At 36.2% G+C, this 25338-nt stretch overlaps 1 pseudogene; it reads right to left on the bottom strand.

Moving 5' to 3' along the window:
• LOC140512201 (transcription factor BTF3 homolog 4 pseudogene) overlaps positions 1-24811 on the bottom strand; it is an 87847-nt pseudogene extending 63036 nt beyond the window's left edge.
• Between the last annotated feature and the right edge of the window lie 527 nt (positions 24812-25338).

The raw sequence follows: 25338 nt of genomic DNA, 5'->3' as shown, positions 1-25338 counted from the left end.
ACATTATTTAGTTTCCAATTGATTTTTGTTTTATCTTTCCATGGCCTTTTATTAAGTGTAATTTTTCTTGCATTATGATCTGAGAGGGATGCATTGATTATCTCTGCCTTTCTGCACTGGATTATGATATTTTTATGTCCTAGTACATGGTCAGTTTTTGTAAACGTTCCATGTACCACTGAGAAAAAGGTGTATTTCTTTCTATTCCCATTCAGTTTTCTCCAAAGATCTATCATATCTACCTTATCCAGAGTTAGATTTATCGAGTTCAGAGAGGGCGAGTTTGAGGTCCCCCACTAGTATAGTTTTTCTGTCAGTTTCTTCCTTCAACTCCCCCAACCTCTCCTCTAAGAATCTGGATGGTACACCACTTGGAGCATACATGTTTAGTAATGATATTGCTTCGTTGTCTATGGTGCCTTTTAGCAGGATATAGTTTCCATCCTTATCCCTTTTGATTAGATCTATTTCTGCTTTTGCTTTGTCTGAGATTAGGATTGCTACTCCTGCCTTTCTTACATCAGCTGAAGCACAATATATTCTGCTCCATCCTTTTACCTTTATCCTATGTGTATTCCCCCAATTCAAATGTGTTTCTTGTAAACAGCATATTGTTGGATTATGGCTTTTTATCCATTATGCTATCCGTCTCCGTGTTATGGGAGAATTCCTTCCATTCACATTCACAGTTATGATTACAATCTGTGTATTTCCCTCCATCCTCTTTCCCACCATTTGTGCTTTTAGCTCTCCTGTCTCCCTTCCCCTCCTCAATAGTATTTACTTTTCACCACCTCCTCCTGCAGCCTTCCCCTCCTTCTTTTAGCCCCCCTCCCTTTTACTCCCCTTTACTCTTATTGCTTCTTTCCTCCCTTTTAGGCTCCCTCCTCTTTCTTCCCCCTTCCCCTACTACTGCCTTTAGAGCTAGTTAAGATTATCTTCTTAAGTTTATTGTTCCCTCCTTTAAACAAATCGTATGAGAGTACCTCTCAAACAATGCTCATTTCCCTCCCCTCTTTCCCGCTACTATAATTTTTTACTTCTTTCTGTGATGTAATTTCCCATTTTCTGCTTCCCCCTTTTCACTCCTCCTATTACAATTCCTTCTCATACTTAAATCATATTTATAACATAACATCATTTACTTTATACCCGTTCCCTCTATGTATATCCCTTTTATCATAATTGCTGCACAATTCTCAAGATTAACAGGTATCATCTTCCCTTATAAGGAAGTAAACAGTTTGCCCTAATTGAGTAATAAGTTTTTGCTTTTGTTTTTGTTTTTTCCCCCCTGTTTACCTTTTTATAATTCTCTTGAGATGTGCGTTTGAAGATGGAATTTTCTATTCAGTTCTGGCGTTTTGGTCAGGAAGCTCTGTAAATCCCTTGCTTCGCTGCATGACTTTCTCCTTGCCTGAAATGTTATGCTGAACTTCGCTGGGTACTTTATCCTTGGTTGTAGTCTCAACTCCTTTGCCTTACAGAATATTTGGTTCCAATTCTTTCAGCCTTTTAATCTAGAAGCTGCAAGGTCCTGTGTGATCCAGACTGTATCTCCTTGATATTTGAATTGTTTCTTTCTGGCTGCTTGTAGTATTTTCTCCTTCACTTGATAGCTCTGGAATTTGGCAACGATATTTCTTGGGGTTTTGAGTTTGGGATCCGTTTTGGGAGGGGAACGGTGTATTCTTCTATGACTATTTTGCCCTCTGAGTCTAGTGCTTCTGGGCAGTTTTCCTGGAAGATATCGTCTAGACTCTTTTCTTCATCATGGGTTTCTGGCAGGCCAATAATTCTTAAATTTTCTCTCCTGGATCTATTTTCCAGGTCAGTTGTTTTTCCAATTAAATATTTTACATTTTATTCTATCTTCTCATTCTTTAGATTTTGTTTGACTGATTTTTGCTGTCTCATTGAGTCATTAGTTTCTACTTGCCCAATTCTAATCTTTATCAAATTGTTTTCTTCAGTTAACTTTTGCATCTCCTTTTCCGTCTGACCATTTTTTAAGGAGCTATTTTCTCCAGTTAATTTTTGTACTTCCTCTTCCATTTGACCAATTTTCCCAGTTAGGTTTTGTGTTTCCTTTTCCGTTTGATCAACTGTTCCTTTTAGGGAATTATTTTCTCCAGTTAATTTCTGAACTCCCTTTTCCATTTGTTCAGTTTTCCTCTTCAAAGAGATGATTTCTTTTTTTTATAATTTTAAAATCATTGGCCAGTTTTTCTTCTGTTTCCTTCCTCAGCTGTTCCAGGAGAGCTGCTTGCGCTTGCAAGCAGTTCATATTTCCTTCTGAAGTTTCAGATGGAAGTGCAGTCTCAGCTCTGACCTCTTTGGTGTTTGTGTTTTTGTCCTTATCCGCATAGAAAGATTCTGTGGTTTTTTCACACTTCTGCTTTTTCTTGTTCATGATGTTGATTGAGTGCTGTGACTTCTGATTCTTTCCGTCAGAAGCTGCAGAACTTGGTGTTGAGCTGATGTGTGAAAAAGCTAAATGCAAATTTTTGTTTTGTGTTTAGCCGATCAACCTTGGGGTTCCTTTGTTAAGTGTGGGGGAGAAGTGGTCTGGTGGCAGGAGATCTTCTCAGCTGAACTGAGGTGAAGGCAAGCTCAGGGGATGGTAATCCCAGCTGCCCTATTGTCTTTCTGTTTTCCCTGGAGGACTGAGGCATGCCTAGATGCTAATGTGTGTTCCCACCCCTCCTGGCTCCTCTCCTGGCTCTGAGGCTTGCCTGGGTCCTATTGCGAATTTTCTCTGCTCTGAGTCCTCTGTACTTCTGGTTTGCCTCCGCCACAGTAGGAGGAATCCCCCTTAGCTATTTTCCTAGCCTCAGGTGTTATGAGACTATTTGCCCCCTTCTGCTTTCCCGCTGATCCAGGATTTTTCTCGGGAACTATTTTATGGTTCTTTCAAGTTCATCAAGGAGGGAGGAGAGAGCATTGACTGATCACTCCGCCATCCTGCCTCCCGGAAGTTCAAGTAGGTGACTTACTGAAGTTTAATCTTTGGGCTGAAGGTCTCAGGAGCTGCTACGCTGATATCTGGTGCTCAGGGGCTCTCAGTGTCTCTGTTTGGCTTGTCTCCCTCCCTCGGTGCCGCTCCGCCAGTTCTGCCTGCCACTCTCTGGTTTCTCGGGTCCCTTCTGCTCCGCTCTGCTGACCGTGCTGCGCTGTGCGCTGGGGGCTCACCCCCGTGGAACAGATCCTTCCCCTGGACCTTCCAGTCTAACCTGGGCTCCGAATCTGTCACAGTGTGTCTCCCACTGGATTCTGTACCTCCAAAATTTAGTCAGATTCTCCTTTCAAAGGTATTCGAAGGAGTTTTTGAAGCGCTTAGGTGAGTTGTTACTCTCACTCTGCCATCTTGGCTCCACCCTCCCCCTAGCTACTTCTTAAACAGGTCTATTGAATGAATGGATGTTACCTCACCCTAAGTGAGTAGCTGAATAGACCTTGGCCTGAAGAGGCCAGTGTCTCCCAGTGCATCCTAGGTCATCTCCAGTCATCCTGATGGATATTTGGTCACTGACTTCAGATGGCTCTGGAGAAGAAGTGAGGTTGGTTACCTTGCACAGCCCTCCTTCACTCAAAAGAAAGTTAAGTGCAAGTCATGTCATCATTTTTCTGATGGCATGTTCTTCCTCAGAAACGAAGGATGAACACAACAACAACTCTCATTATACATTAGTAACCTTTCCGCAGTCTATGATCCAGCTTAAATGTCCTTCTATCTACTCCTATTCTGCTGTCTCTACATTATTTTATTGCTTAGCTCCATTCTTGGAATATTCAGCTTGGAATGTTCTCCCTCCCTATGTATATCTCAAAGAAAGAAAACACAATACAAGAACTACCTTACAGAGGAAATTTTTCATCATCCACCAGCTCCTAAGGTCCTCCTTCCCTTAGTTATTTTTTTATGTTTATTCTGCGTACTTACATATTCAATTGCTATCTAATCAATTGGAATGTAAGCTCCTTGATGTAGACACTGAGTCATTCTTTTGAATTGTGTCCTCAATGCCTAGCAGAAGACCTGATAATTAGTAATTATTTACTGAATGACTGATTAATAAGGAAGAGACGAAAAGATAAAAGAGTATCCACTGAGTACCACAAACCCCAGACTTATTTTATTTTTCCTTTGGAACTTCCTAGAGTTTTAGAAGGAAATAGATTAAGAATAGAGTTTTTTTGGTAATAAAATGAAAAGTAAATGAAAAGGAAATGCATTAATAAACTTAAATATATCTTAATAATTTAAAATGTCTACTAAGAGCAAAATTCCTAGTCCTGATATTGAATTCTCTAGATTACCAGTGGAATAATTATTTAGCATCTCTGAGTATAGCCATGTTCCTGTACAAATGAGTACAATATTTCTTACTTAAAAGTATAAGTGGACTGCAAGACCTTGAATTGTTGTTCTTTTTGGTTGGACCAATCTAAGCACTTATAATACAAAGCAAAACTTTATTTTTATTGTACAACTGCAGTACTAATAACTCGTGGTGTGTACAGGATCCTCACTATATTGCAGGTATCTTAAAAGAAGGTCTTTTTCAAGTTTAGGTTATAAATGAATTTTTATTTAACTAATACATCTTCTGTGACTCCTGGAGAGTTCTGGGCATAAATAAGTTATTTGACTAATAGAGCATTTCTGATCTCATAGTAAAAAAATCATTTCTGTGAATAATTTCCATCTTATTTCTCACTTATAACAATAAGCACTTACTAACTTCTTAGCGTGGTATCAAGCACAGAGAGAGATAAACAATTCATATAAGAGATGCACGTTTATATGCACATATATACATACATATGACATGCACAAGGGTATGATAGTGTACATATATTAATATGGATATGTGTACATATATGCATATGTATGTGTATGTACACATGTACTTATGTTTGTATATAATATACACACATATGTATGTATATACTAGAGCCAATGTAGTCAAATGGATAGAGACTCACATTCAGAAGTAGGTAGATCTGCAGTCAGGTCTTGCTTCTGATATCTACTAGCTATGGAACACTGGAAAAATCACTTAACCTCTTACTACTCCAGAAAAATATACAAATTTGTGTATTTGATACAAATTTCAGAGAATGGACCAAGTCATATAGGTAAAGCTTCCCATTAGTGCTTCCAACTAATAGAAGCTTCATATTCTGTGAGTTCCTTTTGTAAATTAAAATCAAAAATTCAATTCCTTCCTCTCCTTATACATTGTGCTTGTGAAAGTTGACCACCAGTTAATATATTCCTTTTGAAAAGAAAAACTTACAAAGGCCATATACTAGGGCATGGTATGCATCAGAGCAGAACAAGATATTAAGCTGCTTCTGGGTTTGAAAGTGGACATTTGACACATGCCGACACCAAAATAGAAGTATAGTAATATTGGTGAAATTGAAACCAGACTTTTCAACAGTGATAATAATAGAATCATAGCAGGAAGAAAGAGAGGGGAGTAGGAAGGTTTGAAATTTTATAGCGATCATTAAGGCAATTTGACAGTTGTTTTTCCTTTGTTATTATAGTTTTACAGACAGGAACAAATAATGATTAACTGTTATTCTTGCAAATTAGTTGAGTTTGGCATCAAAGGAGTTTCTTTATCTTACTTCATGTCTGTAGTTCAATCCAAAGATATTTTTGATTTTCTAGGAAAAAAAAAAGAAAAAAGAAAAACCTCATATGGATGTTGGGAAATGGGCATTACTGGAGAAGATTGTCTAGATTCAGTCATAGTTCTCAACACTAACTCATAATGTGGAAAGGAATTGGTTGTATTTGAAGAAGACTTGGCTTGGGGAGGGCAGAAGAGGGAATTATGTCAGTAGGAATGACAGTAACACTTTGTAAGAGATAAGTCAAAGAATAGGATTCATACTCCAACCCCTAAGAAGCTACTGGACACTCCCAAATGAAATCTTCTCCTTTCAGTTAGAATTAGCATTATTGAAACTAGATTTCAGATCATACTGGAAAGGATAAAGACTAAGAAAGAACTTGAAATAAAAGCAATACTTATTGGAAAGACACAGTGAACACATAGAGGCATCGACAAATAGAGTGAATCAACTGAGCTGGCAAGAAGGAATCGGTATTAAACTATTACTTGAAATGAGAGAAGGAAATATAAAATAAATAAGTAGAAAATAAAAGAAAACTCAAAAATCTTAAAGGAAATTGGTTAACAGAAGGAAAGGGGTATTGCAGTGTAATAGGAGGAAATATGTATGATACGAAAACTACATTCAATTTCTTTTCATTCTCTCTGTTCCAAAAACCTCTGAAGTTTGAATTCTGACATGATACTCAATTGGAATTTTTTTGTCAAAAGTTTAAAGACAAAGATAGCCTGCTTGCTAAATTCTCAGTTAACGAAATTTGTGTTGAGGAGGATGCTAGCAAAGAAAATAAAAGAGTCAAGATCCAATGGGACCTTAATAGTACAGATCTTTGAGCTAAATATAATGAGATCAAATTCAATAGATAAGTGCAAAGTACTGCAAATGAGTTTTTTAATCAAATTCACAAGTATCACGGAGATATACATGGGTGATTTAGAAGCTATTGTTTTTGAAAAATAATTATCTGGTGTTTTAATGGACCTCAGGTTCAAAATGAATGAGCAGTTTAGTATGGTACCCAGAAAGAGTTAAAGCAATTTTGGTCCACATTAAAAGAGTAATAGCTTCTATTAGCAGATAGCTGATAGTCCCATTTTATTATATCCTCTTAAGACTTCATTTGAATTATCATGCCCAATTTTGGGAAGTATAGCTTAAAAATAATATTGATAAACTGTAGAATTTTCAGAAGAAAGCAACTAAAATGATGACCATCCCTTGAGGATGAAGTCAAGACCCTCAGTAGTTTTAGCTTGGAGAAAACAGTGGAGCAGCATAATGTCTCTCCAAGAGCTATCATGCTGAATAGAAATTAGACTTTTGTTTGTTTACTTGCTTTTGTTGTTGTTTTGGCCCCAAATGTCAGAACAATAATCAGTAAGTGAAAGTTTCAGAGAGGTCACTGTATACTTGGCTTCAGATGAGAAAAAGAATCCTGATAAATTTGTCCAAATGTAGAGCATACTGCCCTAGGGGATAATGGGCTCCCTCTCATTGAAGTCTTCAAATAGAGGCTGGATAAGCATTTGACAAATTGTATGATTTTGTGATTCTTTCACACAGATCCCAAAATAATCAATTTTTACTTACTCATTTTGGTTCAAGCGTTCTGTCACTCCCTTATTGCCTCTAAGATTACTCCTTTAAAAAATAAAGTTTTCTCAATCTGTTTTCAACTTACCTTTCCAGACTTATTTTATAATACTCCAACTCATACACTGCATTTTCTAGTTAAACTGACATAGTAATTGCTTCTTATCTCTACTTGCCCTCTCATCTCTATGCTTTCGGAATAAAGCCCTCTCCTAACTTATGCATCTTGGTGATCCCTAGTTTCTTTTTTCAAACCCTAATTCCAATGTCATCTAGTACACCAGACCTTCCTGGCTTCCAACCTTTCTTAATTGTAAGAGAAAGGTCTGTAGCCTTATCTGCCGATGTGGAGCACACCGCCTCTGGTTTCAAAAGGATTTAAGTAACTTGAGGGCAGGAGATTTCTGTTCTTGTCTTCGAATTTCCAGAGCCTGACAGCATCTTGAATGTTGCTGCTACTGTTCATCTTTCATTTTTTGTTCCAGAGAAAAAGACATTTTTATTTGCATATTTAGCCCATTGTTTAAGGACTATGGATACTTTGTTTCTTTGCTGAGCAAAGCATAAGGTTCATGTTTGCTAGTTAGCTCAACTGTCCAACCCAATTCCACATTGTAATGGTATTTTCCCAATTACATCTCAAGACAATTTTTAGTCTTCAGTTATGCAAGATTTTGAACTCCAAATTTTTCACTCTTTCCCCCCTCTGAAAATGGTTGGCAATATTGTATAGGTTATACATGAGGTATCAAGCAAAACATATTTCCATATTAGTCATAGTTGTGAAAGAAGAAAGAAACCAAAAGGAAAAAAAAAGATTAAAGTGAAAAACATGTTTAATTCATATTCAGAGTCCACTAGTTCTTAGTCTGGATGTGGAAAGCATTTTTGTTCATGAGTCCTTTGTATTTGTCTTGGATCATTGTTCTACTGAGAAGAGCTGAGTCAGTCACAGTTGGTCATCACACAAAGTGGCTGATATTGTGTACAATATTTTCCCGTTTCTACTCATTTCAATTTGTTTCAGTTCATACAAGTCTTTCCAGTATTTTGTGAAATCCACCTGTTCATCATTTCTTATGGAATAATAGTATTGCATTGCATTCCTATGCCACCCTGTTGAGTCATTCCCAAATGGATAGGCATCCCCTCAATTTCCAAAATTTTTCCAACATGAAAAGGGCTGATATAAATATTTTTGCACATGTAGGTCCTTTTGCCTTTTCATGATTGCTTTGGGATGTAGACCTAGTAAGGGTATTGCTGGATCAAAGAGTATGAACAATTTTATAACCTTTGGGCATAGTTTCAAATTGCTCTCCAGGATGACTGGATCAGTTCACACCTCCCCCAACAATGCAAAAGTGTTTCTTTTTCCCACATCCTTTCCAACATTTATCATCTTCCTTTTTTGTTACATTAGTGAATCTGACACATATGAATTAGTTCCCTTAGAACAATTTTAATTCGCATTTCATTCATCAAAAGTGACTTAGAGCACTTCTTCATGTGACTACAGATAATTTTGATTTCTTCACTTGAAAACTCCCTATATTCTTTGACTATCTATGGCTCATATTCTGATATATTTCACTAAGTTCCGTATATATTTGAGAAATAAGACTTTAAAAGAGACACTTGTTATGAAAATTATTGCCCAAATTTCTGCTTTCCTTCTAATTTTAGTTACATTGCTTTTCTTTGCCAACAATTTTTTTATTTTAATATAATCAAAATTATCCATTTTACATTTTGTAATGTTCTCTATCTCTTGATTGGTCCACTAATTCTTCTGCTCCCCATATATGTGATAGGTAGACTAATCCTTGCTTTTCTAATTTGCTTACAGTGTCACCGTTTATGCACCCATTTTGGCCTTATGTTGGTATGTGGTGTGAGATATTGGTCTATGCCTACTTTGAGTCTTATTGCTATCCAGTTTCCCTAGAAGTTTTTGTCAGATAGTGAGTTCATATCACCAGGGCTGGGGACTTTAAGTTTAACAAGCACCAAGCTAGCAAGATCACTGACTATTGATTCTTGTGTGCTTAATCTATTCCATTGACTGTAGGGTCAATCAAGGCAGCACACCTGAGGACTGCTGCTTTGAATAATTTTAAATATCTTATCGTATAGTATAAAGAACTTCTCTATTCAGTAATAAACTAAACATTATTCAAGTAATTAAAACATAATATTTACAGCAAAATTAACATAGATCAGTACAGTAAAGCATATCATTCATAGCAACATTCTTAAGAGAAACATGTCATCTAATAGATATATGTATCTCATAACACTCAGTATGTCTTATGGAGCATAACACATATCTTTGCAACCCCAAAGTCCGAGTGTCCCATGCTATTGTATTCACTAGCATGATGTATCCTTAATTGGTAGCACAAAATACCATATTATCCACCCCTAGATCACTGAAAGAACAATCTTCATAATCATCGCATAGCGTTTAAGTAAAGTCCTCTCTAATTTTGATTCCAGGCTGACTTCCAAACTCCTCGGCTCCTCCTCCATGGGTTGACCTCTCCCAGCTCTTGCCTGGGCTCCCAAGCAGGCAGCTTTCTGATCCTGCACCTTCTCTCAGTTCATGGGGACTGTTCCCCTGCAAACTCTTCTGCCCGACAACAGGCTCCAGGGGTTCCTGCCTGCAACTTTTGTTTTTAGGAAAACAAAGCTTAGCAGGGCTATGACAATATTTGTACCCATTATTAGTGCCATCATCTCAATTCACAGATAAGGACCAACAGACAGGGCTCCTCTCTGAGAAATTAACACAGTCCACCAGACAGGACTTCTGTCTGAGAAACCAACACAGATCAACAGACAGGGCTCCCGACATCACAAACAATCTTTCTGTTAGGCCTCACCACAAGCAAGTTCCCCTTGCCTGCTCATGCTCCTGTCTCTCTCTCTCTCTCTCTCTCTCTCTCTCTCTCTCTCTCTCTCTCCCTCTCTCTCTCACCTCGACTTGTCACTGCTCTACTATCTCTCCAAGCAAAACTCTATATACACACTCATGTATCTATGCATTTGTATATATATATATATATATATATATATATATATATATATATATATATATATATATATGTGTGTGTGTGTGTACATATATGCATATTTATATGTGTGTATATGTATGTGTGCATATGTATAAGTATATACATATAAATTCATGTATATGTATACACACAAATATACATATACATGTATATACATATGTGTATGTGTATATACATATGGGTATATGTATATATGTACACACAAATACACACACACACACACATATATATATACATATATGCATATACCTATGTGCATGTATATGCATGTTTGTGTATATATACACATAACTATGTGTGTATGTATGTATATGTGTGTACATATATACATTTACTGTTTCCAGTCAAAGATTCTGCATCAGTTCAATCGAAGGTACTTAACTGGCTAAAACTCAATCTAGAACAGCAGCAAAATATCATACTTTGTTGCTGTTACATTGATACAACACCCCATTTCTTAGTCAATACCAGATAGTTTTGATAATTACTGCTTTATAATACAACTTGAGATCAGGTATTCATAGGCCACCTTTCTTTGTATATTTTTTTCACTGATACTGTTCATCGTTTACTCTTCTAGATGAATTATGTTGTCATCTTTTCTAGGTCTTTAAAACATTCTTTGAATAGTTTCTGTGGTATTGCACTGAATAGGTAAATTAGTTTAGGCAGAATTGTCAGTTTGTATTGTATTGATTTTGACTACTGATGAGAAATGGATTTTTCTTCCAAATGTTTACTTTTGACTTTGTGTGTTAAGTGTTCCTACAGTTTTTGAGTTTTTCTTGGTAGAGAGACTCTCAACTATGTTACATTGTTAAAATTATTTTAATTGGACTTCCTCTTTCTATCTTTTGCTGCTGGACATTGTTGGTAATATATAGAAAGGTGAATTATTTAAGTGAGTTTATAGTATATCTCATTATTTTGCTAAAGTTGTTAATTATTTCACTCACTTTTTTTCCCCTTGATTCTCTAGGACTGTCTAAGTATATTATTGTATCATCCACAAAAGTGATAGTTTTGTTTTCTCAACGTCTATTTTGAATTCTTTAATTTATTTTTCTTCTCTAATTATTGAAGTTGGTATTTAGAGTATTGTACTGAATAGTAGTGGTGATAATGGGCATACTTTCTTCACCGATGATAGTTTTTAAAAAAAAATTAGCATTTTATATTTTCCAATTACATGTAAAGGATACTTTCAAAATTTACTTTCATAAAATTTTGAGTTTCAAACTTTTATTTTCTCCATCATTCCTTCCCTTTATGTAACTCACTTAACTTCTGTAAAATTTTGGAAACGATACCACTTGGTGCATACATTTTTAGTACTGATGTTACTTCATTGTCTAGAGTACGTTTTAGCAGGATGTAGTTTCCTTGTTCATCTTTTTTTACTACTTCAATTTTTACTTTTGCTTTCTCTGAGATCGGGATTGCTATTCATGTGTTTCTTTTATTACTTTAAACTTCAGCTGAGGCATAATATATTCTGCTCCAGTCTTTTATTTTATTCTGTGTGTATGCTGAGAAAAATACACAGAGTAAAGTAAAAGGTTGGAACACTCCCTTACAATCTTGTAATATGTAATCTGCAAGTTCCTGCATAATTCTGACTCTAGTTACATAATATTTAAATTCTTTCTTCCTGGCTGCGAGTATTATTTCTTCTTTGACTTGGTAATTTTTGAATTTAGCTACAATATTCCTTGACATTTTCATTATGGGATCTCGTTGAGGAGGTGGCTAGTGGATTTTTTTCAATGACTACTTTACTGTCTGGTTCTAGGACCTCAGGACAGTTTTCCCTCATTATTTCTTGAAAAATGCTCTCCAGGCTCTTTTGTTGATCATGACTTTTAGGTAGACCAATAATTCTTAATTTATTTCTCCTGTGCCTCTTTTCCAAGTCATTTTTCCCATCTATGTATTTTACATTTCCTTCTATTTTTTAATTATTTTTATTTTATTTGAATGATTCTTGATGTCTCATAGAGTCATTAGCCTCCATTTGCCCAATTTCAATTTTTAATGAATTATTTTCTTAATTTACATGTTGTACCTCCTTTCCCATCTGGCCAATTCTACTTTTTAAAAAGTTGTTTTCTTCAGTGTACTTCCCTCCCCCCATTTTGAGAATTGTATTTTTAAAGAAATTGTTCAATTATTCTTCTTCCTCTTCCTCTCTAATTTGACTTATAAAATCCTTCCTGCACTTTTTGAAGAAGGCTTTTTTGACTTGAGAACAATTTATATTCCCCATTGAGGTTTCACATGTGGGTATCTTGACAATGTGGTCCTCTTTTGAATTTGTGTTTTGATCTTCCTTGTCCCCATAGTATTAATCTATGGTCTTTGTTTTTCCAAGTTGCTTTGTGCTTATGGTGTTCACCTTTCTTGTGGCTTTTAAAGTTGTTCTGTGCTTCTAGGATACAGGAGACACTGTCTTAAGTTTCTTGTGCTGGGGGCCAGGGGCTTTATTACTGGCTTTTGAGTGCTGAGGCTTCGTGTCTTAACAGTTGGAAGCTTTAGAGTCTGTAGCTTATCTGCTGATGTGCTGAAATTGTTTATGGTGGCTGATGTGTGCAGAGGTCACCTGGGTTTTTCCTGCATTTCTTCATGACTATACTGAAATTTCCATGGTAGGATGTAGGGCTGAGGATGGTTTCGGTGTTGGAGTTTGCCTCCTTCCCTGGGGTGGTGCCAGGGCTTAGGTAGGCTCTGCCACTGGTTGATACCCATCTGCTGACACAAGTGGTGGTTCTCCACACTGGAGTCTTCTCATTCCCCTCTTGCAACTTGCCAACTCCACCCTAGGGCTAAAGATCTCCCTCTGCTCTATTGAGGTAGGGCTTTCTGCTGGCTTGTCAGGACATCTCCAATCCTGTGCTGGTTCCCTTCAGCCATAGAAAGAGGCACTTTTCCCACTAATCCCATTAGCTTCACAAGTTAAACTGTCTCTGCTGCCTCCACTGTTCTAGAATTTTTCCTGAATAGGTATTCTCTGGGATTATTTAAGGTAAATAAGAGGGAGAGCAAATTACTCCTTACTCCCCCATCTTGGCTTCCAGAAATCCTCATATGTTCTTTCTTTTGAAAGCAGGTATATCTAGAGGCAAATTCAATACTGGAACTCATATGATTAATGTGAAGTCAAATGTTCTTCCTTTATAAAGAATATCTAGGCTATTTTGTTCATCCTCTATATCAAATTGTTACTATCAGCATAAATTTGAAATTCATCTGCCTTTTTACAGAGCCAAGAATTCTGCATATCTCTAAGGTGTGTTTGTCTACAAATTGAAGGTCTACAGAGCCGTTGTGCTGACCTCATTGTTATATTGTGAAACATGGACAGTCTACCAGCGCCATGTCAGGAAAATGAGTCGTTTCCATTTGAATTGTCTTGGGAAGATTCTAAGGATCAACTGGCAGCATAAGGTATCAGACACTGAAGTCCTTGCTCCAGTTGAACTGCCAAGTATTCAAACTATGCTTCAGAGAGCACAACTCTGATGGGCTGGCCACATTGTTCGAATGCAAAAATATATGTTTGCCAAAAAAGACTATTTTATGGAGAACTTGCATGGGGCAGGCAATCACATGGTGGCAAGAAGAAACCATACAAGGATACTCTGAAGGTGTCTCTCAAGAACTTTGGATTTGACTGTGCAACATGGTAGACATTGGCACAGGACCACTCAGTGTGGCGTGCCCACATAAGAAAAGATGCTGTGCTCTTTGAGCAAATCAGAATTGACATAGCACAAAGTGAACTTAGGATTCTCAGATTTTGGATATCCACCCCAAATCGTCACATGGACTATCTGTTCCAAAGCTATGGTAGAGCATTCTGGGCTCCTATTGGTCTGATCAGCTTCATCTGGACATGCTTAAATTTCACTTTACAATGGTGATGTCATTTCAATCCTTTTGGAAGAGGAAGGACAATCAACTTTTGATGGGATTAAATGCTACTTTCTTAGAGATATAAGTCCTGAGATGTTTTTGTTTTTCATTTGTCAGCTTCTGAATTTCCTCATTATTTTCATCAAACTAGTTTTAGTGTATCTGAGTTTTTTGACCCAGATGAGTAAATGGAGTGCTGTACACCAAACTTCTGAAAGCTGCCCATTCCTTTTCTGTTCCACTTTTGCTGACTGCGTTGGTTGAACTTTCTCTCCAAGTTAGCAACAAACTATTTCTGCTCCAAGAAGTGCTCTAATTTGTTTATATTGATTCTTCTGGTTGTCTTTTGCCTTGGAGACACCACTTTTGTAGAATGCAAATATTTAGCTTAGAAAGGATAAGTATATGATTAGTTCAGCATTCTGCACCATAGATTGCTTTCCTCACACTCACATCCTTTCTGTCTCTTCTCTTTACAATCACATAGTTTATTAAATATCTTGCAGCAGATATTGGCATTTAATAGATGATATTACATACAATTGTGTAGAGGGATTTGACTACATGGGTTTTGCTGCGAGCTCCATTCTTGAATTTTCTCTCTTATGAATTTCTAATTAAATCAACTACTATCCTGCCTACTATATTGTAACTTAATTCTTAGATATTTACCCTGATAAAAAACAATTGTCTTTATCCCCTTTACTTTTTGGTTGAAAATTTATTTCACAAGGCAATAAACAAACATATTTTAAGCTGAAATTCATAAACCCACTTCTCATTCTCAGACATTATTGTGTAGCCAACTACAAAACCTTGAAATCTTCTTTTATCTTTTGTCTATTGGACACACAAACAATTTATCAAATAAATAAGAAATTTAAAAATAAGTTTTATCAATCTTTATTTTATATCATCTACGTTTTACCTATGTTCTTCCCTCTCAATCACCTGTAGAAGAAAGATTATTTTAAAAAGAGGGAAAGGAAAATAAGTTAGTAAAACTAATCAATTCATCTATCTATCTATATCTATGTGTATATATATATGTGTGTGTGTGTGTGTGTGTGTGTGTGTGTGTATGCAATTTTCCTTTGCAAAAGAGCATGGAGAAGTATCATATTATCTCATGTATTTTGGGTTATGTTTCTTTGTTTTTAGTAATTTTGCAAAAAATATAATGTGCTTTTAAAACAGCTAAATACATTTTAACACAATGCCATTGATCTGAGCTTACCAGTATTCAGTTTTATAACCATTCCCCCTCTCCAAGCTTTTTACTTGACTTGCTCCCTTATTGTATTAATCATTCTGAAGATGATGGTAATTCAGGGATGTATTAAAATATTTCATCATTAATTAATAAGATTTAAATATTTCTCTCAATTGATCAAATAAATCAAACAACAATTAATAATCACATTCTATGTTTTTTTTTTTACAAAATGCAGTCACTTCCTACTGATTCATCAAATATGATTTATTAAATAAACTGGAAATATTTTCTTTCCTGATAGAACACACACACACAAACACAGACACACACACTCATGCGTGTGTATTTATTTATTTATTTATCCTAGGACTAAAGGACTTTTTGCTGAATACACAACTGATTATCAATGACATAATAAAATAAATACCCATTTGTAATATATTTTTTTCTAGGAGAAGGATAACATTCAAAACCATTTCAGTCTATCCCTCTAAAGGCAGGTGAATTAACTGCCAAGAATAGTGTCCTATGCGATTTGCTTCATTCACAAACCAAGAAACTTTTTTCAAGTCTCTTCATCTTCTTGGTAAGATTAAAATGATGCTACCTAAAGAAAAGGTCTTATCATCTGCTTTTATCCCTTGTATTTTACAGCTTTTCTCCATCCATGATAGGAAAACTGTTTCTTCGGTTTCTCCCAATCTTTCATTCCAAATAAACAATGTTTCTAAAATTATATTTAAAATAAAAATTTCCATAATATCACATTTGGCTCTTCAAGTTATTAAAAATATAACCTCTGTAAGAGAAGCTTTTGTAAAACATGTTACGTGAGTATATGTAGAAAAATGTAAATAAAATAAATACAAATAAATTCAAAAACATACATGGCAGTTTATGAGAAAGAACACTAGAAGTTAGAAGAATAAATATTACTGTAGGTAGTGGTACTTGAACTGTGTCTTGGAGGAAGACTGACTAAGATAAAGAAGGAGTGGATTCCTGATGAAGGTATGGTTCAATCAAAAGGCATGGTGAAAAGGGATGAATCATTATATGTGATAAAGGGAATTGAGGACAGTTTGATACTACTGCAAAGTACAAGACTCAAAGTAATGTACTAGGAAAATAGAAATATTAATTTGGGCTATTGTGAAGAAATTACTGTTACAAAGATGTTTATATTTTAACTTAGGCATAAGAGGTAATCATTGGAGTGTACAGCATAGGTAATTGGAAAGAATGACTTGATCTATATTTAAGGAATATCTCTGATAATGATGAACTAAGGCAAAAAAGCTTAAGGCAGAGCAAGCAATTAGGAGGATGGTGCAATTATCTAGGTGAATGATGATTAGTACCCGAAGTAAAAAGTTGTTAGAGTGAAGGTATGTGAGCAGAGAAAGGTTCATATTGATGCTCTTGAGTCTTGTATTTGAAAGTCCCATTTTCTATTCAGCCCTACTCTTTTCATCAAGAGTGCTCAAATCTCTTTACTTTATTGAATGTCTATTTTCTCCTTCAGGGGCTATAATCAATTTTGTTGGGTTTTAATTTAAAGATTGTTGGTTTTAATCATAGCTCCTTTGACCTCTGGAATATCATATTCTTAGCCCTCTGACACCTTAATGTAGAAGTTGCTAAATCTGGTGCTATTCTAACTGTGGCTCCACGATATTGAATTATTTCTTTCTGGCTCCTTGCAGTATTTTCTCCTCCACCTGGGAACACTGGAATATACCTACAATATTCCTAGGAGTTTCCATTTTGGGATCTCGTTCAGGAGGTGATCTGTGAATTCTTTCAATTTCTAATTTGCCATCTAGTTCTAGAATATCACGGCAGTTTACTTTGATATGTTCTTGAAAAATGATGTCTAGACTCCTTTTTTATCATGACTTTCAAGTATTTCATTACTTTTTTCAATCATCTTTCCCGGATCTATATTCCAGGTCAGTCTTTTTTCCAATGAGATATTTCACCGTGTTCTATTTTTATCATTCTTTTGGTTTCATTTTATAATTTCTTTTTTTCTTATAAAGTCATTACCTTCCCTTTGCTGTATTCTATTTTTTAAGGAATTCTTTTCTTTAGTGAATTTTTGGGTCTCCTTTTGCCATTTACCTTAGTCTGTTTTTCAAGACGTTATTTTCTTCAGCAAATAGTTGACTCTTTTTTCGTGATTTTCTTATATCACACTCATTTCTTTTCCCGATTTCCTCTACTTCTCTTACTTGATTTTCAAAATAATTTTTGAGATCTTCCAAGTCCTGAGACTAATTCATATTTTTCTTGGAGGCCTTGGATGTAAGAGCTTTGACTTTGTTGCTTTCTTCTGATTGTATATTTTGATCTTCTTTGTCACCAAAATAATACTTTTAGAGTCTGAGTTTTTTTCTCTTGTTTGTTTAAATTGCTAATTAATTGCTTTATTTTCTAGCTCTTTTGTAAAGTAAGACTCCACTTCCAGGTCAGAGGGTGTACTGTACTAAGATTCAGAGTGTTTGTGTAACTGTTTTCAGAGATATTTCTAGTTACCTGTACATTTTCAGTTCTTCAAAGGTGGTATGATAAAAGGAAAGATGGATACTCCTCTCCTGGTCTGTGCTCTCGTCTGTGAGTGACCACAAGCACTCTTTTTTACCTTGAAAGCTTCCTTTCACAACTGCTACAAGTTCCACCATGCAAATGCCCCTACTTGCCTCAGAACAAACTTCCAGGACTCTGACACAGATACAGCCATGAATAAAGTCAGAGTCCTTACTCAGTGCCAGCAAAGAGATCCCTCTAATCTTCCTCTGATCAGTAACTGAATCGCCCTAGAGTCTATGGGGTAAGAGCTCCAGAAGCCATAACTGCCACCTTTGCCACTCAAGGACTAGGCCACAGAGCACTCTTCTCTCACCCAGGTGCAATCGACCTTTTATAATAACCGCTAAGGTGTTTTTGGCATGTATTAGTTGAGAAGTCAGGAAACTGCTACAGATTCCAGTGACTCGGTCCTGTGAGGTCTCCTCCATGTAAGCTGGGATGCTGGCTGTGCTGGCAAATTTTGACCAGACATTTTCTTTTGACCTCTCAGAGTGTCTTGGGCTGGAAATCTGCTTCACTCTGCCATTTTGTGGGTTCTGTTGCTCTAGAATTTGTTTATTTATTTATTTTATTTACTTATTTTTAAAATTTATTTTATTTATTTTCAGTATTCTACAATCCCTACCACATAATTTGGATATTATTTTTTCTTCCCTCCCTCCTCTCTCCCCCCTCCCTGCCTGAGATGGCATAGAATTTAATGTAGGTTCTACACATACATTCTTATTAAATACATTTTCTTTATAATTATGCTGTGTAGAAGAATTAAAATAAATGGGAGAAATCATATAACAAACCAAAATATAATACACACACAAAATGATCTATTATATTCTGCAATTGAATTTCATAGTTCTTTCTCTGGGTGTGGAAGGCATTTTGCCTTAGAATGTCATTGGGAATTATTTTTTTAACTCCTTGCATTGCTACAAAATTCCAAGTTTACCAGAAAAAACTCTTGCACACTGTGGTTGTTGCTGTGGGCAAAGGTCTCCTGGTTCCGCTCCTTTTGATCAGCATCAGGTAATTTAAATCTTTCCAGGCCCCTCTGAATTCTTCCTGTTCATCACTTCTTATAGGGCAATAGTATTCTATTACATTCACATACCATAATTCCTTCAGTCATTCCCCAATTGATGGGCATCCCCTTGATTTCCAGTTTTTGGCCACCACAAAGAGTGCTGCTGTAAATATTTTTGTACATGCGGGACACTTTCCCATTTTTATGATTTCTTGGGGATACAGCCCTAGAAACGATATTTCTGGATAAAAATGTACTCATATTTTTGTAGCCTTTGGGGCATACTTCCAAAATGCTCCCTAGAATGGTTGGATAAGTTCACACTTCCACCAACAATGTATTAGTGTTCCAACTCTGCCACATTCTCTCCAGCATTGATCATCTTCCTGTTCTGTCATGTTTGCCAATCTGATAGGTGTGATGTGGCACCTCAGAGATGTTTTGAGTTGGATCTCTCTAATCAAAAGTGATTTAGAGCATTTTTTCATATGATTATAGTTATCTTTAATTTCTTCCTCTGAAAATTGCCTGTTCATATCCTTTGACCATTTACCGATTGGGGAATGACTAGTATATTTGTACATTTGACAGAGTTCCATACACATTCTAGAAATGAGGCCTTTATCACTGACATTTACTGTAAAAATTCTTTCCCAGTTTTATATATCCCTCTGAATTTTGGTTGCATTGGGTTTGGTTGTGCAAATTCTTTTCAGTTTAATGTAATCAAAATTATCCATCTTGCTCTTCATATTTCTTTCTGTCTCTTCTTTAGTCAAAAATTCTTCCCTTTTCTTACCCATTGATTTCTTAGCCAGTACCAACTGGTTTTGATAATTGCTGCTTTATAATACAATTTGAGATCTGGTAGCGCTAGGCCACCTTCCCTACCATTTCTTTTCATTAGTCCCCTTGATATTCTGGAACTTTTGTTCTTCCAGATGAATTTTAATACTATTTTTTCCAGCTTTATAAAATAATTATCTGATAATTAATTTGGTATGGCACTAAATAAGTAAATTACTTTAGGTAAAATTGTCCTTTTCATTATATTGGTTTGACCGACGCACGAGCAACTGATGTTTTGCCACTTACTTAGATCTGACATTATTTATGCAAAAACTGTCTTGTAGTTGTGTTCATATAGTCCCTGAGTTTGTTTTGGCAGGTAAACTTCCAAATATTTTATAGTGTCTACCCTAGCTTTAAATGGGATTTCTCTTTCTATCTCTTGCTGTTGGGCTATGATACTAATATATAGAAATGCAGAAGGCTTATACAGGTTTATTTTGCAACCTGCAACTTTGCCAAAGTTGTTTATTGTTTCAAGTAGTTTTTTACTTGAATCTTTGGGATTTTCTACGTATGTTATCATATCATCTGCGGAGAGTGATAACTTAGTTTCTTCTTTGCCTATTCTAATTCCTTCAATTTCTATATCTTGTCTAGTTGTTGTAACTGACATTTCTAGTACCATATTGAAAAATAGCTGTGATAATAGACATCCTTGTTTCACCCCTCATCTTACTGAAAATGTGTCTAGCTTATCTTCATTGCATATAGTGCTTACTCAAGGTTTCGGGTAGATACTGCTTATTATTTTGTGAAAAGTTCCCTTTATTTCTATGCTCTTCAATGTTTTTAATAGGAATGGGTGTTGTATTTTGTCAAAAACTTTTTCTGCAGCTATTGAGATAACCATGTGGTTTCTGTTAGTTGTTGATATGATAGATAATGCTAATAGTTTTTCTAATATTGAACCAGTCCTGCATTCCTGGTATGAATCCTACCTAATCATAATGTATTATTCTTGTGATAAGATTCTGTATTCATTTTGCTGAAAGCTTACTTAAAATTTGTGCATTTATATTCATTAGAAAAATTGGTCTGTAATTTTCTTTCTCTGTTTTTTCTCAGCCTGGTTTAGGTATTAAAACCATATTTGTATCATAGAAAGAGTTTGGGAGGACTGCGTCTTTCCCAGTTTTCCCAAACAGCCTATATAATGTTGGAATTCACTGTTCTGCAAATCCACCTGGCCCTGGAGATTTTTCCCTAGTGAGTACATTTATGGCTTTTTCAATTTCTTTTTCTGAGATGGGGTTGTTTAAGTATTCAACTTCCTCTTCTGTTAATCTGGGCAATTTGTATTTTTTAAAATACTCATCCATCTCATTCAGATTGTCAAATTTATGGGCAAAAATCTGGGCAAAGTAATTTCTAATTATTGTTCTAATTTCCTCCTCATTGGAGATGAGTTCACCCCTTTCCTTTTTGATATTAGTAATTTGGTTTGCTTCTTTCTTTTTTTAATCAAATTGACCAAAGGTTTATCAATTTTATTAGTTTTTTTTTCTTAAAACCAACTATTACTTTTATTTATTAGTTCAGCAGTTTTCTTGATTTCAATTTTATTAATCTCTCCTTTGGTTGCAACATTTCTAATCAGGTATTTACTTGGGGATTTTCAAGTTGTTCTTTTTTCTAGCTTTTTCAGCTGCATGCCCAAAGTATTGATCTCTTCTTTCTCTATTTTATTCATGTAGGCATTCAAAGATATAAAACTTCCCCTAATAATTGCTTTTGCAATATCCCATAAGATTTGTTTGGTTATCTCATTTTTGTTATTCTCTTGTATGAAGTTGTTGATAGTTTCTATGACTTGTTGTTTTACCCAGTCCTTCTTTAGGATTACATTATTCAGTTTCCAATTAATTTTTGGTTTATCTTTTCATGGCCTTTTGTTACATACAGTTTTATCGCATCTGAGAAGGATACATTGACTAACTCTGCCTTATGGAACTGAGTTGTCAGGTTTTTATGCAGAGAACATGGTAAGTTTTTGTATATATGCAATGTGCCGCTGAGAAAAGGGTATATTCCTTTCTATCCCTATTCAGTTTTCTTCAGAGATCTATCATACCTCTCTAATCCAGAGTTTTATTCACCTCCTTAACTTCTTTCTTGTTTGTTTTAAGGTTAGATTTAAGAAGTTCAGAGAGGGGGACGTTGAGGTCTCCCACTAGTATAGTTTTGCTGTCAGTTTCTTCCTGCAACTCCCCCAACCTCTCTTCTAGGAAGTGGGATGCTATACCACTTAAAGCATACATATTTAGTAATGATATTGCCTCATTATCTATGATGCCTTTTAGTAGGATATATTTTCCTTCCTTTTCACTTTTGATTAGATCTATTTCTGCTCTTGCTTTGCCTGAGATTAGGATTGCTACCCCTGTTTTCTTACATGAGCTGAAGCACAATACATTCTGCTCCAGCCTTTGACCTTTACCCTGTGTGTATCCGCCCATTTCAAATGTGTTTCTTGTAAACAACATATTATTGGATTACGGCTTTTAATCCATTCTGCTATATGTCTCCGTTTTATGGGAGAGTTCATTCTATTCACATTCACATTCACATTTATGATTACAATCTGTGTCTTCCCTTCATCCTCTTTCCCTCTCTTTGTGCTTCTAGTTCTCCTGTCTCTTTTCCCCTCCTCAACAGAGTTTTCACTTTTCACCACCACCTCCCGCAGTTTTCCCTTCCTTCTTTCATTCCCCTCCCTTTTACTCCCCTTCACCCTTACTACTTCTTTCTCCCCCCTTTTTGGCTTCTACCCCCGTTTCTTCCCCCTTCTGCTCCTACTGCCTATAGAGTTTATTGTTCCATCCTTGAACCAAATCAGATGAGAGTGTCTCTCAAACAATGCTCATCTCCTTCCCTCTTTCCATGTACTATAACATAATTTTGTAGTTCTTCCTTTGATGCAATTTATCATTTTCTGTTTCCTCCTTTTTGCATCTTCCGTTACAATCCCTTCACATGGATATTTATCATCACATTATATACTTTATAGCCATTACCTCGATCTGTATATATCCCTTTTATACTTCGTAATAGATGTGCAGTTCTGAAGATTAGAAAGTCTATGAGACTTGTTCACTTATATTCCCTTGTAGGGATGTAAACAATTTGAGTAACAAGTTTTTCTTTTCCCCTGTTTACCTTTATATGCCTCTCTTGAGACCTGCTTTGAAAGATAGACTTTTCTAATTGAGTTCTGGCTTTTTTATCAGGAAGGTCTGGAAATCTATTATTTCATTGGATGTCCATCTCCTTGCCTGAAATGTTATGCTGAACTTTGTTGGGTAATTGATGCTTGGTTGTAGTCCCAGCTCCTTTGCCTTATAAAACATAGTGTTCCAATTCCTTCGATCTTTTAATGCAGAAGCTGCAAGGTCCTGTGTGATCCTGACTGTAGCTCCTCAATATTTGAATGGTTTCTTTCTGGCTACCTGCAGTATTTTCTTCTTCACTTGATCTGGAATTTGGGAACAATATTTCTTGGTGTCTTAAGTTTGGGATCCCTTTTGGGAGGTGAAGGGTGGATTTTTTTGATTACTCTTTTGCCTGCTGGATCTAGCACTTCTAGGCAGTTTTACTTCATGGTTTCTTGGAAGATTTTTGTCCTGACTCTTTTTCTTTCGTGGCTTTCTCGTAGGACAATAATTGTTAAATTTTCTCTCCTAGATCTATTTTCCAGGACAGTTGTTTTTCCGATTAGATATCTTACGTTGTCTTTTATTGTTTCATTCTTTAAGCTTTTTTTTGACTGATTCTTGGTGTCTAATAGAGTCATTAGCTTCTACTTCTCCAGTTCTTATTTTCATCAAATTGTTTTCTTCACTTAACTTTTGCATTTCCTTTTCCATGTGTCCAATTATTCCTTTTAAGGAATTATTTTCTCCAGTAAGTTTTTGTATTTCCTTTTCCATTTGTTCAATTTTCCTTTCTAAAGAACTATTCCCTTCAATCAATTCTATTTTCATACTTTTAAAATCATTGGTCATCTTTTCTTCCATTTCCTTGTACAACTCTTCCAGGAGGGCTCTCTGTGCATGCAAGCAATTCATAGTCCCTTCTGAAGTTTCAGAGGGGAGTACAGTCTCAATGCTGACCTCTTTGGTATTCATATTTTGGGCCTGATCCCCATAGAAAGATTCTATGGTCCTTTCCCTCCTCCTTTCCTTCTTGTCCATGATGGTGAGGTTTTGAGTGTTGTAGCGTCTGGTTCTTTCACTTAGTAGCTGGAGAACTTGTTGCTGAGTTGCTATTGTGAGAAAGCTAAAGGCAGGTGCCCTTGTTTTTCCTTTTTTGTGTGTGTTTTCCCAGGATTAGCCCTGGGGGTAGTTTGTTAAGTGTGAGGGAGTGGTGGTCTGGTCATAGGAGATCTCCTCATCTGAGCTAGAGCAGATGTAAGGTCAGCTCACGTTTAGGTCCTAGTGAGAGTTTCCTCTTCCTGTGGGGCTTCTTTCCTTCCAGTTGGCCTCTGCCACAGTAAGAGGAATCCCCCTTAGCTATATTCCTCTCCTCAGGTGCCAGGAGACTGTTTCCCCTTCAGCTGTTCCCACTGATACAGGATTTTCCTGGGGAAATATGTTATGGTTCTTTCGAGTTCAATACTGGGAGAGGGAGAGAGCTCTTACCAATCACTCCACCATTTTGACTCCCAGAAGTTCAAGTAAGTGACTTACAGATGTTTAATCATTGGGCTGAAAATCTCAGAAGCAGCTGCAGCTGATACCAGGGTCTCAGTGGCTGTCACTCACTCAGCTTCACTGGTCTTCTGCTCTGGGCTACCACTCTGGCTTTCTGTCGTGCTGCTGCTGCCTCAGGCTGCTGGGGCTTTCCTGCTAGGTCATGCTGCTGCAGGATGCCCTGCACCGTTTGCTGTGGGCTCATCCCCCCCCCCCAAAAAAAACCTTCCTGTACATCTTTCAGTCTGTCCTGGTTTGTGGATCTGCCACAGTCTGTCTTCTGTTGGATTCTGTACCTCCAAAATTTGGTCAGTATCTCTTTTTACAGGTATCTGAAGGAGTTTGTCTAAGAGCTTAGCTGAGTAGTTGCTCTCACTTCGCCATCTTGGCTCCACTAGCCTAGAATTTCTTTAAAGTCATTTTGGAGGGATTTCAGAGAGAATTCCAGCAAGTTCCTGCTTTTACCCCATCATTTTGGCTCTGCCTCTATGATTCCTATATAATAACGCAAAAAACAAAAATAAAAACCAAACCAATCACTGAGTTCCGTCCCAAATCTTAATCCATTGTTCCCCACCAGAATGTCACATACTAAAAAACCCCTTAATAGAATACTTCAGTAAACAGTGCTTTTAAGATTTTTTTAAAATCCCATAGATTTAAAAGCTTTTTTTTTTTTTGAAATGTCTCAGTCTAGATTGTCAATCACTTATATGAATGAGGAACAGGTTG

Source organism: Notamacropus eugenii, chromosome 6 (genome assembly GCF_028372415.1).
Source record: "Notamacropus eugenii isolate mMacEug1 chromosome 6, mMacEug1.pri_v2, whole genome shotgun sequence".
NCBI lineage: Eukaryota > Metazoa > Chordata > Mammalia > Diprotodontia > Macropodidae > Notamacropus > Notamacropus eugenii.
This window is presented reverse-complemented; position numbering and strand designations above follow the sequence as displayed.